We start from the raw sequence: 16,883 nt of genomic DNA on the forward strand, positions 1-16,883 counted from the left end.
CCTACAAACTGTCAGCCACTTATTCTATATGACCATCAGGTGAAAGGTGCATTGAAGGCGGTGAATCCCAGTAAAGCTGCTGGTCCAGATGGGGTGCTGGGGATAGTGGTAAAAAACTGTGCTGATCAACTAGCAGGGGTCCTGACAAGGATTTTTAACATCTCTCTGCAAATGGCTTGTGTTCCATAACGTTTGAAAGCAGCCACCATTTTCCCAGTCCCAAAGGAAACAGCAACTAACTGCCTAAACGACTACAGACCTATTGCATTAACATCTGTAGTGATGAAATGCTTCGAGAGATTAATCCTTCAACACCTTAGGACATGTTTTCCAATGGATTTTGATAAACATCAGTTCGCCTATAGGAGAAATAGGTCAACAGATGATGCCATAGCTACAGCCTTTCACCTTGCAGTGAGTTATCTGAAGAGACCGGGGAATTATGTTAGAATGTTGTCTATTGATTATAGCTCGGCTTTTAATACCATCCTTCCGGACATTCTTATCAAAAAGCTGGTGGAACTAGACCTTTCTTCTACCATCTGTGACTGGATTAAAGACTTTCTGAGGGATCGGACACAAACAGTAAGGATTGGGCCTGTTACATCTCCCTCCCTGAAGCTCAGCACTGGCACCCCACAGGGATGTGTGCTGAGTTCCTACCTGTACTCATTGTATACATATGATTGTAATTTCATCTGATCCACTGTAATTATTAAGTTTGCAGATGATGCTACCATAATGGGTCTAATTACAGGTGGAGATGAATCAGCATATAGGGAGGAGGTTCAACAAGTCTCCACATGGTGCCTAGAGAACAACTTGCACCTTAATATCAGCAAGACAAAGGAGATGGTGTTGGACTTTCAGAAGAAGAGAGGGGTACTAGCCCCGTTGTATATTGGGGGGTGGGGGTGGAGAGAGTCTCTTCCTTTAATTTCCTGTGAGTTTACCTTAAGTGAAGACCTCACTTGGAAAAACAATATAACTCAGGTGATTAGGAAAGCCCAACAGAGACTCCATTTTCTCAGGGTCTTGCGAAAGAACAATGTTAAACAACAATTGATGACCACCTTCTACCGGTCCACAATAGAAAGTGTCCTCTCACAGTGTGATACGTTGGCTTGACAGTCACAGACAGAAAGTCTTTACAGAGGGTGGCGAACACAGCACATGGTATTATGGGCTGTCACCTGAGCCCGCTAGATGACATCGCAAGGGATTGTTGTCTTAGGAGAGTGAGAAAAATTCTCAGGGATGATTCACACACCAGCCAGCACCTCTTTAATCTTCTACCCTCAGGCAGGAGATGTAGAAGTATAATCAGTTGTGCCAACAGGCTAAAAAATAGTTTCTATCCGTGGGCTGCTGAACGGAAAATAATATAGTGCAACTGACTTTCAGGGTTGGTGTGTTGTGCGACAAGCACACAGAGTGTAATGAGACTGAGTGTTTGGAGGGAAGCTCAGTTAATTTCATTGTACACAGGTTGTACATTGACAATAAAGGTATGATGATGATGATGATGATGATGATGATGATACTGTTACTGTAACTGTATCTGATTAAAATTACTGGCTTTTTGTATGAGAGCTTTTGGCTTTGAGATATGATAATAGGGAAAAAATTGTATATATGTTTTCATTATTTCATTATTTTAAACCCACTATGTCAGGGAAGAAATAGGCCACTCCTCTTTTTTGTATGGAGAAGCATTCGACCATGTAATGACTCTCCTTCAGTCAGAAGTGATACGACGACAGTTTGAGAACACTTACCACATGTGCAGTACATGTAGTCTGGATCAATCATGGTGATGGTCCTCTGATCTGATAGAACATCACCCTCTCAGATTTTATGTGAAAGGTTGAGTGTTTGAAAGCATCCCCAGTGTAAAAACAAAACTCCACACATCAAAATTTTGCTGCCTCACAGACAAAGTCATTCATATGGGATAAGTGATGGCCACATTAAAACTGTGGTGGTACAGTCAGTCCATACATGCAAGGGCTGAACCACATAAAAATGAACATGTCAAGCTGGGAGGGAAGCAGTTTTGCAGATAGGCTCCCACCCCAGTGAAAGTAAGTTGGGAAAAGTGGAGAGAGGGTTTTTCAAGCCTGAATTGGTTTTGAATAGTAGTTTTAATATCAACATTTGCTGATTTGCCAAAAACACTCCCCTAAGTATCCAGTAGATGGTGGAAGGACATCACAAATGCTTCTCAGTTCAAATGGTTTTCTAAATGCAGCAGAGTTAAATATATTACAGCAATCTTCTCCCCTATCCATCAATAAACATGTTTTTATGTAAGTAGTTCTGCCATTTTCATCCTCTTCATTTAAATTATACAAATGTATCAGAATATGCATTGTTGAATTGATGTCTTACTATATAATCTGATCCCATGAATATTGAGCTCTTACAACCCTCCTGGCATATGATATTTTGAAATCTTATAACCTTCCTATACACTGCACGTATGTATCAATAAGACCCCTAGAGGACATATATGTGTTGTAGTGCTGTGAAAGAGAGGGAGGCTTGGTTCACAAGCACATCCTGCTACTGTGTGTGTGTGTGTGTGTGTGTGTGTGTGAGAGAGAGAGAGAGAGAGAGAGAGAGAGAGAGAGAGAGAGAGAGATTAGATTGTAACAAAACTAAGCGGCTGACAAGAAATATTAAAAGTATCAACAAAAGCAGTTAAAAGCAAGTAACTAAAAACATTTTAAAACAATTTGAAAATGCAGTAAACTGAAAAGAGCTTAAAACACATCGGCAGCTACCTTTCTGGACAGGCTTGCCTAAACAAAAATGTTTTAAGCAGGCCCCCAAAAGGATACAGTGAAAGCGCCTGCCTGATGGAAGCGGTTCCAAAGTGTAGGTGCTAACACACTAAAAGAACAATTTCTTTCAAGTATGGAACACGTATTGTACCAGATCAAAGTGGTCAAGTGGTAAGGTGGTCCTGAAACTAGACTGGTCCCAAGCTTCTTAAGTGCTTGATATACCAATAGCACTACCTTGAACGTGGTAACAAATCAGCAACCAGTCCAGATCTCTGAGCAGTGTTAGGTGCTGGCAGGGTCTCGCTCCTGTCAACAGCAGTGCTGCAGCATCCTGCACTATCTGCAGTACAGTCATACCTCGGGTTACAGCCGCTTCAGGTTGCGTTTTTTCGGGTTGCAGACTGCCAAACCCGGAAGTACCAGAACGGGTTAGTTCTGGGTTTCAGCGGTCGCACATGCACAGAAGTGCTAAATCGCACTTCACGCATGCTCAGAAGCGCCGAATTGCAACCCGCACATGCGCAGACACGCAGGCGCAGGTTGTGAATACTGCGGGTTGCGAACGTGCATCCCACACTGATCACATTCGCAACCCAAGCATCCACTGTATCCTGATCAAGTGAAAGGGAAGCTTCACACAGAGTCCACTGCAGCACTGAAGCCACCGCTGCCTGGCCTGCCATGGTAAAGCTCCTTCAGGGGCAGTCCAGGGAGGTTAATGGACCAATTGCTCTATCACATGAACCACTCGCTTACAGTGCCTCTGTCTTGCCAGGATTCAAGTTCAGCTTATTTTCCCTCATCCATCCCACCACTTTGTCCAGGTACCACTCCAGGTCCTGCACAGCCTCCCCTGATTCAGATGTTATGGAGAAATTCTAATGACAGCTTCCAGTGGTTTCATATAGATTTCAAACAGCGTGAGAGAGAAAACGGCGCCCCGTGGAAATGCCTAGCACAACCACTAAAGGTAAAGGTAAAGGTACCCCTGCCCGAACGGGCCAGTCTTGACAGACTCTGGGGTTTGTGCGCCCACCATCTCACTCTATTGGCCGTGGGCCAGCGCTGTCCGGAGACACTTCCGGGTTACGTGGCCAGCGTGACAAAGCTGCATCTGGCGAGCCAGCGCAGCACACGGAACGCCGTTTACCTTCCCGCTGATAAGCGGTCCCTATTTATCTACTTGCACCCGGGGGTGCTTTCGAACTGCTAGGTTGGCAGGCGCTGGGACCGAGCAGCGGGAGCGCACCCCGCCGCGGGGATTCGAACTGCCGACCTTTCGATCGGCAAGCCCTAGGCGCTGAGGCTTTTACCCACAGCGCCACCCGCGTCCCAGCACAACCACTAGGGGCCCCCAAAAGCACTCTTCCAATGCTTGAGAATAACCAGGATTTGTTCCCAAAGGCAAGACTGGAACCATGTGATTCAGTCAATGGCACTGTAAGCCGCATGAGGGACGCGGGTGGCGCTGTGGTCTAAACCACTGAGCCTTGGGTATGCCAACCAGAAGGTTGGTGGTTCGAATCCCCGCGACGGCATGAGCTCCCATTGCTCGGTCCCTGCTCCTGCCAACCTAGCAGTTCGAAAGCACGTCAAAGTGCAAGTAGATAAATAGGTACCGCTCCAGCAGAAATGGCTTAGTCATGCTGGCCACATGACCTGGAAAAACTGTCTGCGGACAAATGCCGGCTCCCTCAGCCAGTAAAGTGAGATGAGAGCCGCAACCTCAGAGTCGTTTGAGACTGGACTTAACTGTCAGGGGTCCTTTACCTTTTTTTTACTGTAAGCCACAGAGAGGTTAAGAAGCAGGAGCAAAGTGACAGTCCCCTTGTCCCACCTTCTGTAAAGGTCACCCATCAAAGCATCTAAAGGCACACACCTTCATTTCCAATCAGTACATATCCCACAGCTTCCTGATGAAATCCTTTTTGTACCATAGATGTTCGTTTATTTTTGCCCCACTTTTGTTGTGCAGTACTGCCCCTCCAGACAGCAATAATGTGGTATCTTTGGTGAAGCATCAGAGAACATACTGAAGCAGAATAAATCTACCACTAAACTAATGCACAATGATTGTGCCAAGAATGTACCCACAATAAAACACCACTCTGGAGGGGACCTTAGTCAAATTTGTGTGGGGTTTTTAAACCCCCATCATTCATTATTTTACCTGCTTGGTAAAAAAATAATACTGTGTGGGCAGATTGTTTCTCTTTGTTTCAAATATATCCAACAACTTGACTTTTAAGACCTACAGATGACACCCTGCTGTTAATGCCCTGCTTCCATGGGGCACAGAGATTTTTTGTTGTAACTGCAGAACTCTATTCTTCTGGTCTTTTGTCTGCAGCTTCTGATATTCAGTGCTATATTGCCACTGTACATTTAGCTATTGTCCCACTGATAGACCTAATATCCTCCATGAATCCCCATAATCCTTTTTTTAAAATCCCTTTAAAATCCTTGTACTGTAATGGGTAGGAGCTGCCTTATTCTAAGTGAAACCACTGGCTCATCTCCCACAGTTCTGGCACTACTGACAGCAGCGTTCCAGGTTCTCAGGCAGAAGTCTTTCCCAGCTCTGCTACCAGAGGTTATTTACCCAGAGATATTAGAGAATTGAATGTCAAGGCATTGTGCACACAAGGCATGCGCTCTGTGACTGAGTTTGGGGCCCATTATACACATGCTTTGCATTTCCTTGGCCTGTGTCGACACAATAACCAGATCTATAATATCTAAAATGTATGTTTGCTCTAAAAATCATTCTCTTCCACTGTGTATTCCATTTGAACAGCAATCATAAATGCATACTAGCAGCAAGAACAATCCTCAGAGTTTTTAGTTGGTGTGGGTGCCTGTAAGCCTTCCCCTCTGCAGCTAATAACAGCTTCAGAGTGGGGGGTGGGGGGGTGAATTTGCACTGGTGAATCAGTAAAACGACAACACCATTAAAAGAAATCACACAATGGTCCTGATCCGAATCCCACATGCACGCATGTGCATGGAGCTTCATTCATGGAACCCACACATAACGTCTACTGTGGCCTTCAGAATCTACACTGGAGTAAACAACGTTTGCTTACTCTTGGGTGTTCTTTGCAGGTAAACAGATTTTTCACATAAAAATACACTAAAAGGACTCAGCTATACAGCTGCAAATAAAACGTTTAAAGTTTCGTATACAATGTGACACTAAATGGTGATCATGAGCCTTATGGAAAATTCAATGTATTTTTTTTATAAAAAAAACATTTTCAGAACATTTTTTATATGTGTATAGATTCCACCTATGAGAATTAGGGAAATTCCTTATATCCATCACAAAAGTACAGGGGGAGGCATATGTAGATGATGTGCTCAATTCAGAGAGCCATACCTATTTTAAGCAAGTACCCAAACTGTAATCAGTGGTCTCCCAAAACAGTGTCTCCTTGTGACCACTGAATCACATATCTCACAGATGGCTGTCAGTCAGAAACTGTATGTGTGTGCATGCGCATGTAGTGTGGTGGGGAGAAAGGCTGGGTAACTAGGATGGTGCAGTGTTTGTGCTTGAATAACCATTTATGTCTGAAGATAGCAGAGAGCTGCAAGGAGAATATCTGAAAGAATCTGCTCTCTGTGAGTGTAGAAATGGATGCGGAGTGACAAGTGCAAGTTGCAGGTTTACTTAACTGGAAAACTGGTAATACATCTAGAGTTCATGTTGTTATGTGTGGTTCCATAATAAAAGCCATGACATCTTTGAACAGATTTAAAACCCATAGGATCTGGAGAACTATTATTGCAGGTGAATAAATTGTCACCATCATATAAGCCGCCTTCAGCTGTCCATTTTTCCATGGGAGGAGGGGAAAATGAGAATAGCAGCACTCATACTCTATCACCTTCCATGAGCTGGAGGGCAACTGTCTCTGCAATGGGGAGTCAACACTGCAAGTGAAAGTTCCCCATGCATTTTAGGACCCTGGTTTTCCAGGACTTTAAAATGCACAGGAGTCTGCATGATAGAGCAGGCTAGGAATGGACAAATCTACTCATTTTTCCAATCTTAAGTTCAGATCTCTACATTTCTGCATCACTTGGTGAGTTAAAAGTCCTCATGAAAACCATGAATGTATTCAGTTTTGCCTAATATTTGCAAGCATTTCCCCCTAATGTAATGCTTTAGTATCCACACCTCTTCCTAATACATGCATTTCTGTGCACATATTTGGGTTGAAAACTGCATGTCAGAATTCAGGAGTTGCTTTTCAGTTCATGTATCATCATGGGAAGTGCAAATTAGATAAGTCTAAATTAAATTGTGAGCCAAGCTATATTTCTTCTTCCATTCTTACTGCAGACATTCACCCTCCAACTCAACTGGAGCCACCCTTAGAAGTGTACATAGTGCTCTTGCTTGGCACAGCATTATCTAACCTCCCTATAACAAATCAGAATGAATGCTCAGTAAATAGCTGGTGTCTTCTAACCTCCCTGCAAATTTTGTTCAAACAAATGATGAATGCTCAGTGAACAGGTCACCTGGAAATGACCTCAGGAGTTGTGAATATTTTACAATGCCACTAGTCTATTGGTTGGAAACCTTCCATTTGCTTCATTTGGATGACACAGTGGAACTCATTTGGCTAATGAAACAGGGTTTCCACATGAACTTCTGGATCTGAGCACAACTGCTCCTTTGTCAGCGAGGTCCCCCTACACAAAAGCCCCCACCCTTCTCATTGTCCTAGAAGGGGTTCCTTATTGGTGTCCTTGCTATTGCCTAGCTTTGAAGTCTGGCTTGTTATTTGGTTATATCTCGGGTTGCAAAAAAACTGATACAGTTCATCCGGTTTCCATTGTGAGGGAATGATTTCATGTAAAGCAAGCGAAAAGGCACCAGTTTATTGGCCAGCTGAGTGGAACTGAGAGTGTGTTGCATGCAATGCTCACTTTAACAATGCAAATCTGGCACAATTCTACAGAGAAACTCAATGAACAGAGTTGAATCAAAACAAAAGTACCATATTTTTTGCTCTATAAGACTCACTTTTCCCCTCCTAAAAAGTAAGGGGAAATGTGTGTGCGTCTTATGGAGTGAATGAAGGCTGTGCAGCTATCCCAGAAGCCAGAACAGCAAGAGGAATCACTGCTTTCACTGTGCAGTGATCCCTCTTGTTGTTCTGGCTTCTGAGATTCAGAATATTTTTTTTCTTGTTTTCCTCCTCCAAAAACTAGGTGTGTCTTGTGGTCTGTTGTGTTTTATAGAGCGAAAAATACGGTATCTCAGTCTAACACAAACCAAGAGGGATCACCTGGTTGCCAGGAGCTGATACATAAAGGAACTGAATCTAAACTCTTGTTATCTTCCTCCATCAGGAAAAACATCGTTTACCATATGATATAGGTAAAGGGACCCCTGACCATTAGGTCCAGTCGTGACCGACTCTGGGGTTGCGGTGCTCATCTCGTGTTATTGGCCGAGGGATCCGGCGCTTGTCTGCAGATAATTTTCCTGGGTCATGTGGCCAGCACGACTAAGATGCTTCTGGCGAACCAGAGCAGTGCACGGAAATGCTGTTTACCTTCCCACTGGAGCAGTACCTATTTATCTACTTGCACTTTGATGTGCTTTTGAACTGCTAGGTTGGCAGAAACCATATGATATAAGCAGCGGTAAAACATGAGTGATTCAGTGTGCATTCAGATAAGGTTTGAATAACCTTAACCAATTAGAGAAACCAGTAGTAATAATCACCAGCCTATTGTTTGGAAGAGTCCTGCAAGGCATCTCAGGAGGAAGGGGAGGAAGGGGCAGTATTTATTTCTTAACTATTCTTTCCACAGCTGTTGAAGTATTAGGAATTTGGCAATCCTATGGTTCTACAGCTAGCATTTCTGGAACACAGAATTATGCTTTAAAAAATCCACACTGCTCCCAAAAAGTAGCCAGGATTGGCTGAAACACAGAATTTATTTAATTAGGTCTGGGGAAACCCCTGACATTGACTAGCATTAAAATGAGCATATGGTGTTGGCATCCTAGATCACTAGTAGTTTTTACATGAAAGAACCGCCCTCTAACTAATCTTCACTGAAAAACTGAGCTATTTACTGAGAGTGAAAACATCTATCTTTCCAGCAAGAACTTTGAAACCAGATACAAGGTATAGGAATATGAACTTCTCATCTTTTGCATTTATCTTTAATACACCATGTGAACCCATAGCCTTAAGACAGCATCAGTCTCAAAGTAAGATTTTAGGTGACAAGCTGCACCCAACATTTTAGGAATAGTCCTTCCTTCTGCACTTAGGGCTCCACTAATGGAATGGGGGGTTGCCAAATCCCCCTCCTTCTTGCAGCCCTCCAAACCACTGCATCTGCAGTTATTGAGGATTCTTCTAGAACAGGTTTTGCGGGGAAACGGGACCACAGGAGGAATGGAAAATATCACCTTTCTGCTTCCATTAGCACAGGCTTCTGATGTATCAAAAGCCCTTCTGTAGACAGAAAGACTTTTTCTGTTCATGGAAAGGCAATGTTGGATGCAATCCTTCAGCACCATTAGGCGGAATGGTAGGATACAAATTTAATAAATAAATACCAACATACATGAACACAAATACAAATACACTTTCTTCAATTTTAGTGAAATAAGCTTATGGTTTTGTGTTTGTCTTCCAATATGTGTCATCTTTCTGTCCTGAATGTTTTTAAAATTGCATGTGCCTATCCATAATTTGCTACTACAACTGAAACAAGGATTGTGGATGCATGTGAAGAGGATTGGGAGCCAGGATTCAAAGCTCCATACTCAAGTCTTTGGCCCCCAGTAAAGCTTAAAATTCCCCAATTCAACTGAAATAATTATTATTATTATTATTATTATTATTATTATTATTATTATTATTATTATTACCCCGCCCATCTGGCTGGGTTTCCCCAGCCACTCTGGGAGGCTTCCAACAAAACATTAAAAATACATTAAAACATCAGTCATTAAAAACTTTCCTAAACAGGGCTGCCTTCAAATGTCTTCTAAACATCAGATAGTTGTTTATTTCTTTGACATCTGATGGGAGGGCATTCCACAGGGCAGGTGCCACTACCGAGAAGGCCCTCTGCCTGGTTCCCTGTAACTTCGCTTTTTGCAGTGAGGGAACCACCAGAAGGCCCTTGATGCTGGACCTCAGTGTCTGGGCTGAACGATGGGGGTGGAGACGCTCCTTCAGGTATACTCGGCCGAGGCCATTTAGGGCTTTAAAGGTCAGCACCAACACCTTGAATTGTGCCCAGAAACGTACTGGGAGCTACTGTAGGTCTTTCAGGACCAATGTTATGTGGCCTCACTGGCCACTCCCAGTCACCAGTCTAGCTGCCGTATTCTGGATTAGTTGTAGTTTCTGGGTCACCTTCAAAGGTAGCCCCATGTAGAGTGCGTTGCAGTTGTCCAAGCAGGAGATAACTAAAGCATGCACCACTCTGGCAAGACAGTCCGCGGGCAGGTAGGGTCTCAGCCTGCGTACCAAATGGAGCTGGTAAACAGCTGCCCTGGACACAGAATTGACCTGCACCTCCATGGACAGCTGTGAGTTCAAAATGACTCTGAGGCTGCACACCTGCTCCTTCAGGGGCACAGTTGCCCCATTCAGGACCAGGGAGTCCCTGGTTCGGGTTGCGAACACTGCAGGTTGCGAACGTGCCTCCCGCACAGATCACATTTGCAACCTGAGGTTCAACTGTAGTAGAAGGTTATGGCAGTGTGCTTCTAACTGGAGCCCCCAGGTGAGCTCCCGTCATTTCTGACCATAAGTCTAAAAAGGTTGGGATGATGGGACCCAATGTTGAAGAGCACTGTGCAGTCCTGGTTATAGCTGGATTGCAGAGTTGAGAAGACCAAGAGATCACAAAGAGCACATAGCAATAGTCCAGCATCAGTACCTGGATTGGTGCACCATGTGAGCCAAAGGCCATGTCAAGGCTCAGGTAACCTGGAGCCAAAGGGCAGGTCATTTGGAGAGTCATCCCAGCACCAGACTAAAGCCTGATTGGGCTGCATTTGGAAAATGCATGCATTTCTCTGCAGAGTACTGTTCTGCATATAGCTGAATACAGAAAGGATGCAGGAATTGAAGAGATTTCACAGTGACTAGTTAACAGAGAATGAAGGCAATGAAAGTTACTATAGAATTCATCCGATAGAAGTTAATGTTTAAAAATGGTGAATCAATGAGCCCATTCAAGGTTATTCCCATTGAGGGACTAGAATCATGGAAGCAGACCATGAATCATACCCAAGTAGTATGGGTAACAGTGTAATAGAGAGGTAAATGAAATTATGATTCCACGGCTATGGAGCAGAGATTGATGAGGCAGCCAAAAGCATTATTGAAGATAGAGATCCTAGATCCTTTTCCAATTAGATAACTGTCAACTTGGGCAAAAATTAAACAGCAGCAGCATTTTCACAAATAAAGTCTCATTCCAAAAGTCTTTCCAGACATTTTTGTGGGAGGTATTCTGGAAAAAGGAAATTGGAATATCAAGCACAGCTGATTAATTAAATTACCATAACTGGCAGAACTGGAAAAGTCCCAAGAGTATAGACTGGATGCAGCAGGAATCACTACAGTGGTGCCCTCCAGATGTTGCTGGATTGAAAACCCTACCAACCCTGACTATTGGCCATGCTGCCTGGGACTGATGTAGCATCTGGAAGGCAATACACTGACTGCCTACCCCTGTGATACAAGGTGAGTAAGAAACAGGTCTCTCAATTCCCCCCTCCAGCCTTCAGGAGCCAACATGTAGGAGGAAGTCTTTCAACTTTTGTTGCCTTAATTCATGTAGAGAAGGAGGCATGAATTACTCACAGTTTCTCCAGTTGGCAACCATCACTTTTAAAATTACTGAAACATAGTTGTTTTTTGTTTCCATGGACATTTTTCTCAGCTGGATGTGGAGAAGTAAATTAAAAATTTGTGCCATGGAGCAAAACGTGATGTCCAAATCTATAAGGGCAGCATATGCTTGGTCCCACTAGAAAGCTGTGTGGTTGTACTTGAAGTAACAGATGGCATGACTAACTCAATGATATTCTGAAAATGTTAAGAAGAGAATTAATGTACAGTTCATTGACAGAAAATACCTGATGCAAGGGACAAAGCCACGACAGAGTGGCTATCTTGGCAAAATTGCATGGCTCTAATTGTATGGTATGTTTTGGTTTTTTGAATACAAGGAGATAATTATGCATTATAACAACATATAAGAATAAGCTTAAGTTTTCATGGGGGAGCATCTATATTATTATTAGCATTATTTATTTGAAACATTATACCAAAAAAGTCTCAAAAGTGTCTTGCTGTCATGGAATTCTACTCAGTATTGATCCACAGTAGATTCCAATGTATAGTTAGCAGAGCAACAACTTAAACATGTTGCAGGATTCCCAAAAAACAGAGGCAATTGTATTTCATCCAGCAAAGCTTTACTGCTACTGAAGGCAAATGAGCATAATGGTCACAAATCCAATACATTCAAGATTGGCACTGTCCATAAGAAATCCAGTTGCAGTAGACTTAATTTAAACTTATAATAACTTATAATAAGTCTAAACTTTAACACTAAGCATACTATATACACCACACCAGAAGGAAGAGAGATAGAAAGAGGAAGTGGAAACCCAGGCTCCTTCAGTCGGCATGACTTTGACTGAAAGACATAAGAGAACCAGTTTAAACCAGCTGTACTCAGCTTCTCTGAAGGAATAACCCAAACATCATGAACCTTCTACTTGTTTCTTTCATACATACAGAGAAGCTTCCAGAAGCTTCCAGAACCCTCTTGAATTAATTAGAATAGGAAAGATCTCTACACATCAGCTCAATACTTTCTGCACTAATGAATGCAAACTGACACTTACAACATCATAAAATTAAAAAATGCATAAATTAGTTAAAGAACAAGGAAATCAAAATAAAGTGAACAAATATTTCCTGGAGTGCCCAAGCAGCAACACTCTTACAAGGACACATCCTACCTCACCCCACTAAAAGATGAGAACCACAAAAGAGGCCCAAATCATACTAAGTATCATCCAAAGCTAACAGCCAGAAGCCTGGGGAAACAGGAATGCCATAGCCTATAAGTTAATAATGATGCCGTTGGGTGTATTTTTCTAGGGAAAACATTCCACAGATAAGGAGCCAGCACCAAAATTGGCTGTTCCTGTGTTGTCACCTCCACAGCTCACCAGATCTGCTTCATCAAGTGTATATGAAGGAAATTCAGTTAACATTATCATCAGTTTTGTTCTAAAAGGAATAGCATGTGGAATGCTGGCACTCCCAACCTAATGTGGATGAGAACAGGTTTCTAGGGGGAGAAATTACTATAGAACAAGTGTGGAGAGGTTTGGGTCCTCTAGACAGCCCCAGCAAGCAAAACCCATTGCAAGGGATATGGGGAGCTCAGCAACATCTGGAGGCCCCAAGGTTCCCTACATCTGTTTTAGAGAGTCATAATCCTGTAGAAGGACAGATCCTGAAGCTGAGGCTCCAATACTTTGGCCACCTCATGAGAAGAGAAGACTCCCTGGAAAAGACCCCGATGTTGGGAAAGATGGAGGGCACAAGGAGAAGGGGATGACAGAGGACGAGATGGTTGGGCAGTGTTCTTGAAGCTACAAACATGAGTCTGACCAAACTGCGGGAGGCAGTGGAAGACAGGAGTGCCTGGAGTGCTGGAGTCCATGGGGTCACGAAGAGTCGGACATTACTAAACGACTAAACAACAACAACAAAATCCTGTAGACTTCTGAACACAGCAGGTGAGCCTTCCCCTCCTTTGAACTAAATATTACTTATCATTTCTGTGGTGTTCATGGCATTCCTTAGGGCATATCTCTCTACACCACAGACTTAAATTTGTTTAACAGTTATTCATTCTCTTCAGGGAACCCTTGGAACTGTAGTTCTGCAAAGGTGGCTGGGGATCTCAAAGAATTCTCAGCAACTCATCATCACACAATTCTCAGTATTCTTTAGGGAAAGCTATGACAGTTCTCCAAAAGCATAAAGCTGATATAATTTTGTAGTGCAAAGTAGAAATTTAGTGTCGTCAACTACAATCCAAGCAAGATCACCCCAAGAAAATGCATTGAGGGTTGAATCCAGAGGAGACCCACTGAAATCAATGGGGCTTAAGTTAATCGTGAATAACCTAAGCCCTACTGATTTCAGTGGACCGATTCCAATCACAGCGAAGTGTGGATCCAACACAGGGCTCTTTCCTTCTCTACATTCTACATCTTATCACTCTGTGTCCTGGTTAGCCATCAGAAACTTTGACGATGGAGTTCCTCATCCTTGCTTAAAGAGTCAAGAAAGATCTCAGATGGGCCCTAGAATTGCCTTTTCACTCCAGGTGTGCTGGACTACAACTCCCATCATCCATGACCATGGGCCATGCTGGCTGGGGATGATGGCTGCTGGGATCCAATATCTGGAGGGCTACGGACCTGTCCATCCCTGTTTTAAAAATAAATCAGAAAAATGATTAAGTGTAATAGAGAAGCTTTATACGATTGCTTAATTAGCATTAAGAGGGCACAATTTTTCTTCCTAAGGATGGAGAACAGCAGGATGAGCTCCTTATAAATGCATATTAATGGCATCAAGCAACATGATTTTATTATGCACTGTAGATGACCCCAGGAAAGCGAAGGAGTCCCATATGGTGTCTCAGCAAGAGAAGACATCATACACCTACTACAGAAGAAGTCGCAGTGACTCACTTGAGAAGGTAAACAGAGGGCAGGCAAGAAAAGAACTGGGTTCCCTACTTTACTGAATATGAAATGCAAGTCCTATGTGACACTTAAGGAATTGTCGTTTTATCAGTTATGATAAATAGAGCAGCAGGGAATGAGATTTTTTTTAAATTCCGTTTTATCCTTTTTCTTTTTATAGAGCTTTTGTGTTCTAGCACAATTGATCGGCTCCTTTGTATTTTGTCTCCAGCAATACCATCTTTGTCATGCGGGTGGTATTTGAAATAGGTTAAGTGCTCCATGTGGTGAACTTAATAATTGTTTCTGATGAGGTTGTTAAGTCGCTTTGGGCAAGATAAAATGACTACCAAATCCTAGCACTCCATCATTTTCCATGAGTTTGTGTTGGGAAGTGATTGATCAGCTCTGTAGAGTGTGTGCTACTGTTGAACACAGTGGTCCCATGCTGGCTCTAGAGATAGGGGCTGTGGTCTCCAGTCCAGGCTTAGGAGTCTCCAGCATCTCAGTTACATAAGCAACTTGGCCTCTGGTGTCTCCTGTTCTGCAGTGGTGTTCAAGCCCTCCTTTTATGAAACCACTGGTCCTTCAGCCTTTGAGTGTGCCCAAGTGTGATCATGATACATATGCAGGCAGACGAGCTAACATGGGGTGGAATGATGAGTGGGATGTAGGCAGCTCAGGGACCATATCCTATACTCCTTCAATCCACAGGCATGCCCACATCAGTAATACGAACAGAAGTGTTGGTTAGCCAGGCTAGTGGTCCATAAAGCATTCCTCCCGACTGGCTCAGCTATGTATCCTGGATTTGAACCTGGGTCACCACACATGTGTAAAACATGTGCTCTTAGCTCCTCCTGCAGCCACTGTACCCCTAGCATCTATGGCCAGGTACTGAGGTGAGAGAGGCAAACAGCCTGTTATGAGTGTGATTTGGGTCTGCTATTGCGGTTGCGAGGTTAAGTAACTGCTCTGTGAGTTTGAGTTCCTTCTCTTTTGCCTCTGACATTCTGTTTGGTGAGTCACTGGAGGTTGCTACTCACAGTGTGTGTCTGAGTCTGCCCTGGCCCCTTCCTCCTGTTTGATTGCTTGGCAAAAGTGCATTTCCCTCCTTGGGTCGGCCTTGAACCCTTGTCCGAGGAAGAATGTGCGTGCTCTCTGCTGTAGGCATCCTGCCCAGAAATCTTTGTGATTACTCTGTGTTATGTCTTCCACTTCCCTACTTTCTGTCCATTATAAAAAAGTGTTTGTGAGGAACATAAGTGTGTGTCTTCTGTGCCAACTTTTAAATGCCTGAAGAAAACTTTACTGTTCCACCAGGCCTATGCAGCAATTAAGAGTACATCGCCCACAATGGTTAACTGATGTTTCTTTTTAATTTTATTTTCTCTTTTAACTAGTTTTCAACTTTCTATGATTCTGTTGTTTTGTTTTTATATTGTTGTAAACCTCTGCAATATATTTTTATGATACAGTGGTATATAAGTATCTTTATAAATAAAAACAGATAAAATAAATTTGAACACCTGCCTTTAGGGATGACTGGAGACTGACAGTACAGATGGTTATTATCTTATTCACATCCCAATCTATCAAGGCCTGTGCTCTGCATTTGCATCAGTGATCTCTTCCTCATGTAGGCTGCCTCGTTTATTTTCATGGCTTTGCCCAGGCAAAGGAATATGCACATAAGAAATCTTTGAATTGAGGTTTTGTTATTCTCTACCCAGAGGCTCTGGGATGAAGAAGAACTACAATAGTAAATAATATTATTATACTCAAGCTATACCAAATTAGAATTGTCTAACATTCTAGCCACTAATCATATGTGACCAATTTAGAAACTAGATGCAGCTAACTGAATTTTTAATCACACATTAACAACCGTAATAGATGCACGTTTTGGGCAAATGATCTTTTGTGCTCACATTTGTCTGCTGTTAATTACAGTCAGTGTTTGCTCATCGATCATTGTACTTCTGTTACTGCATATTGGTTCTCTGCTGAAGCATAGCACCACTGAAACACCAGCAATACAGCAACACAGAGGGCAAACCTGTCAAACACACTCAGCTCAATTGACCAGAATAACTGCTTTTAGCTAGAAAATAAAAAGGCAAGCTCAAACAACACTGCTCAAGTAGTCCCCTTAGGACAGGGCAAAGGGCAAGCAAAACTCAGCTGCATTCAGGATGGACAGCAGGAGCAATTGTGCTATGTTCACACAGGAAATGACAGACAGCACCAAAAGCAGGGAGTTACTGCTTCTGGTGTGCCATTTACCAAGATTGTCTCTCTCTCATGTTCTC

Source organism: Podarcis bocagei (assembly GCF_964188305.1).
Source record: "Podarcis bocagei genome assembly, chromosome: 1".
In the NCBI taxonomy this organism is placed as follows: domain Eukaryota; kingdom Metazoa; phylum Chordata; class Lepidosauria; order Squamata; family Lacertidae; genus Podarcis; species Podarcis bocagei.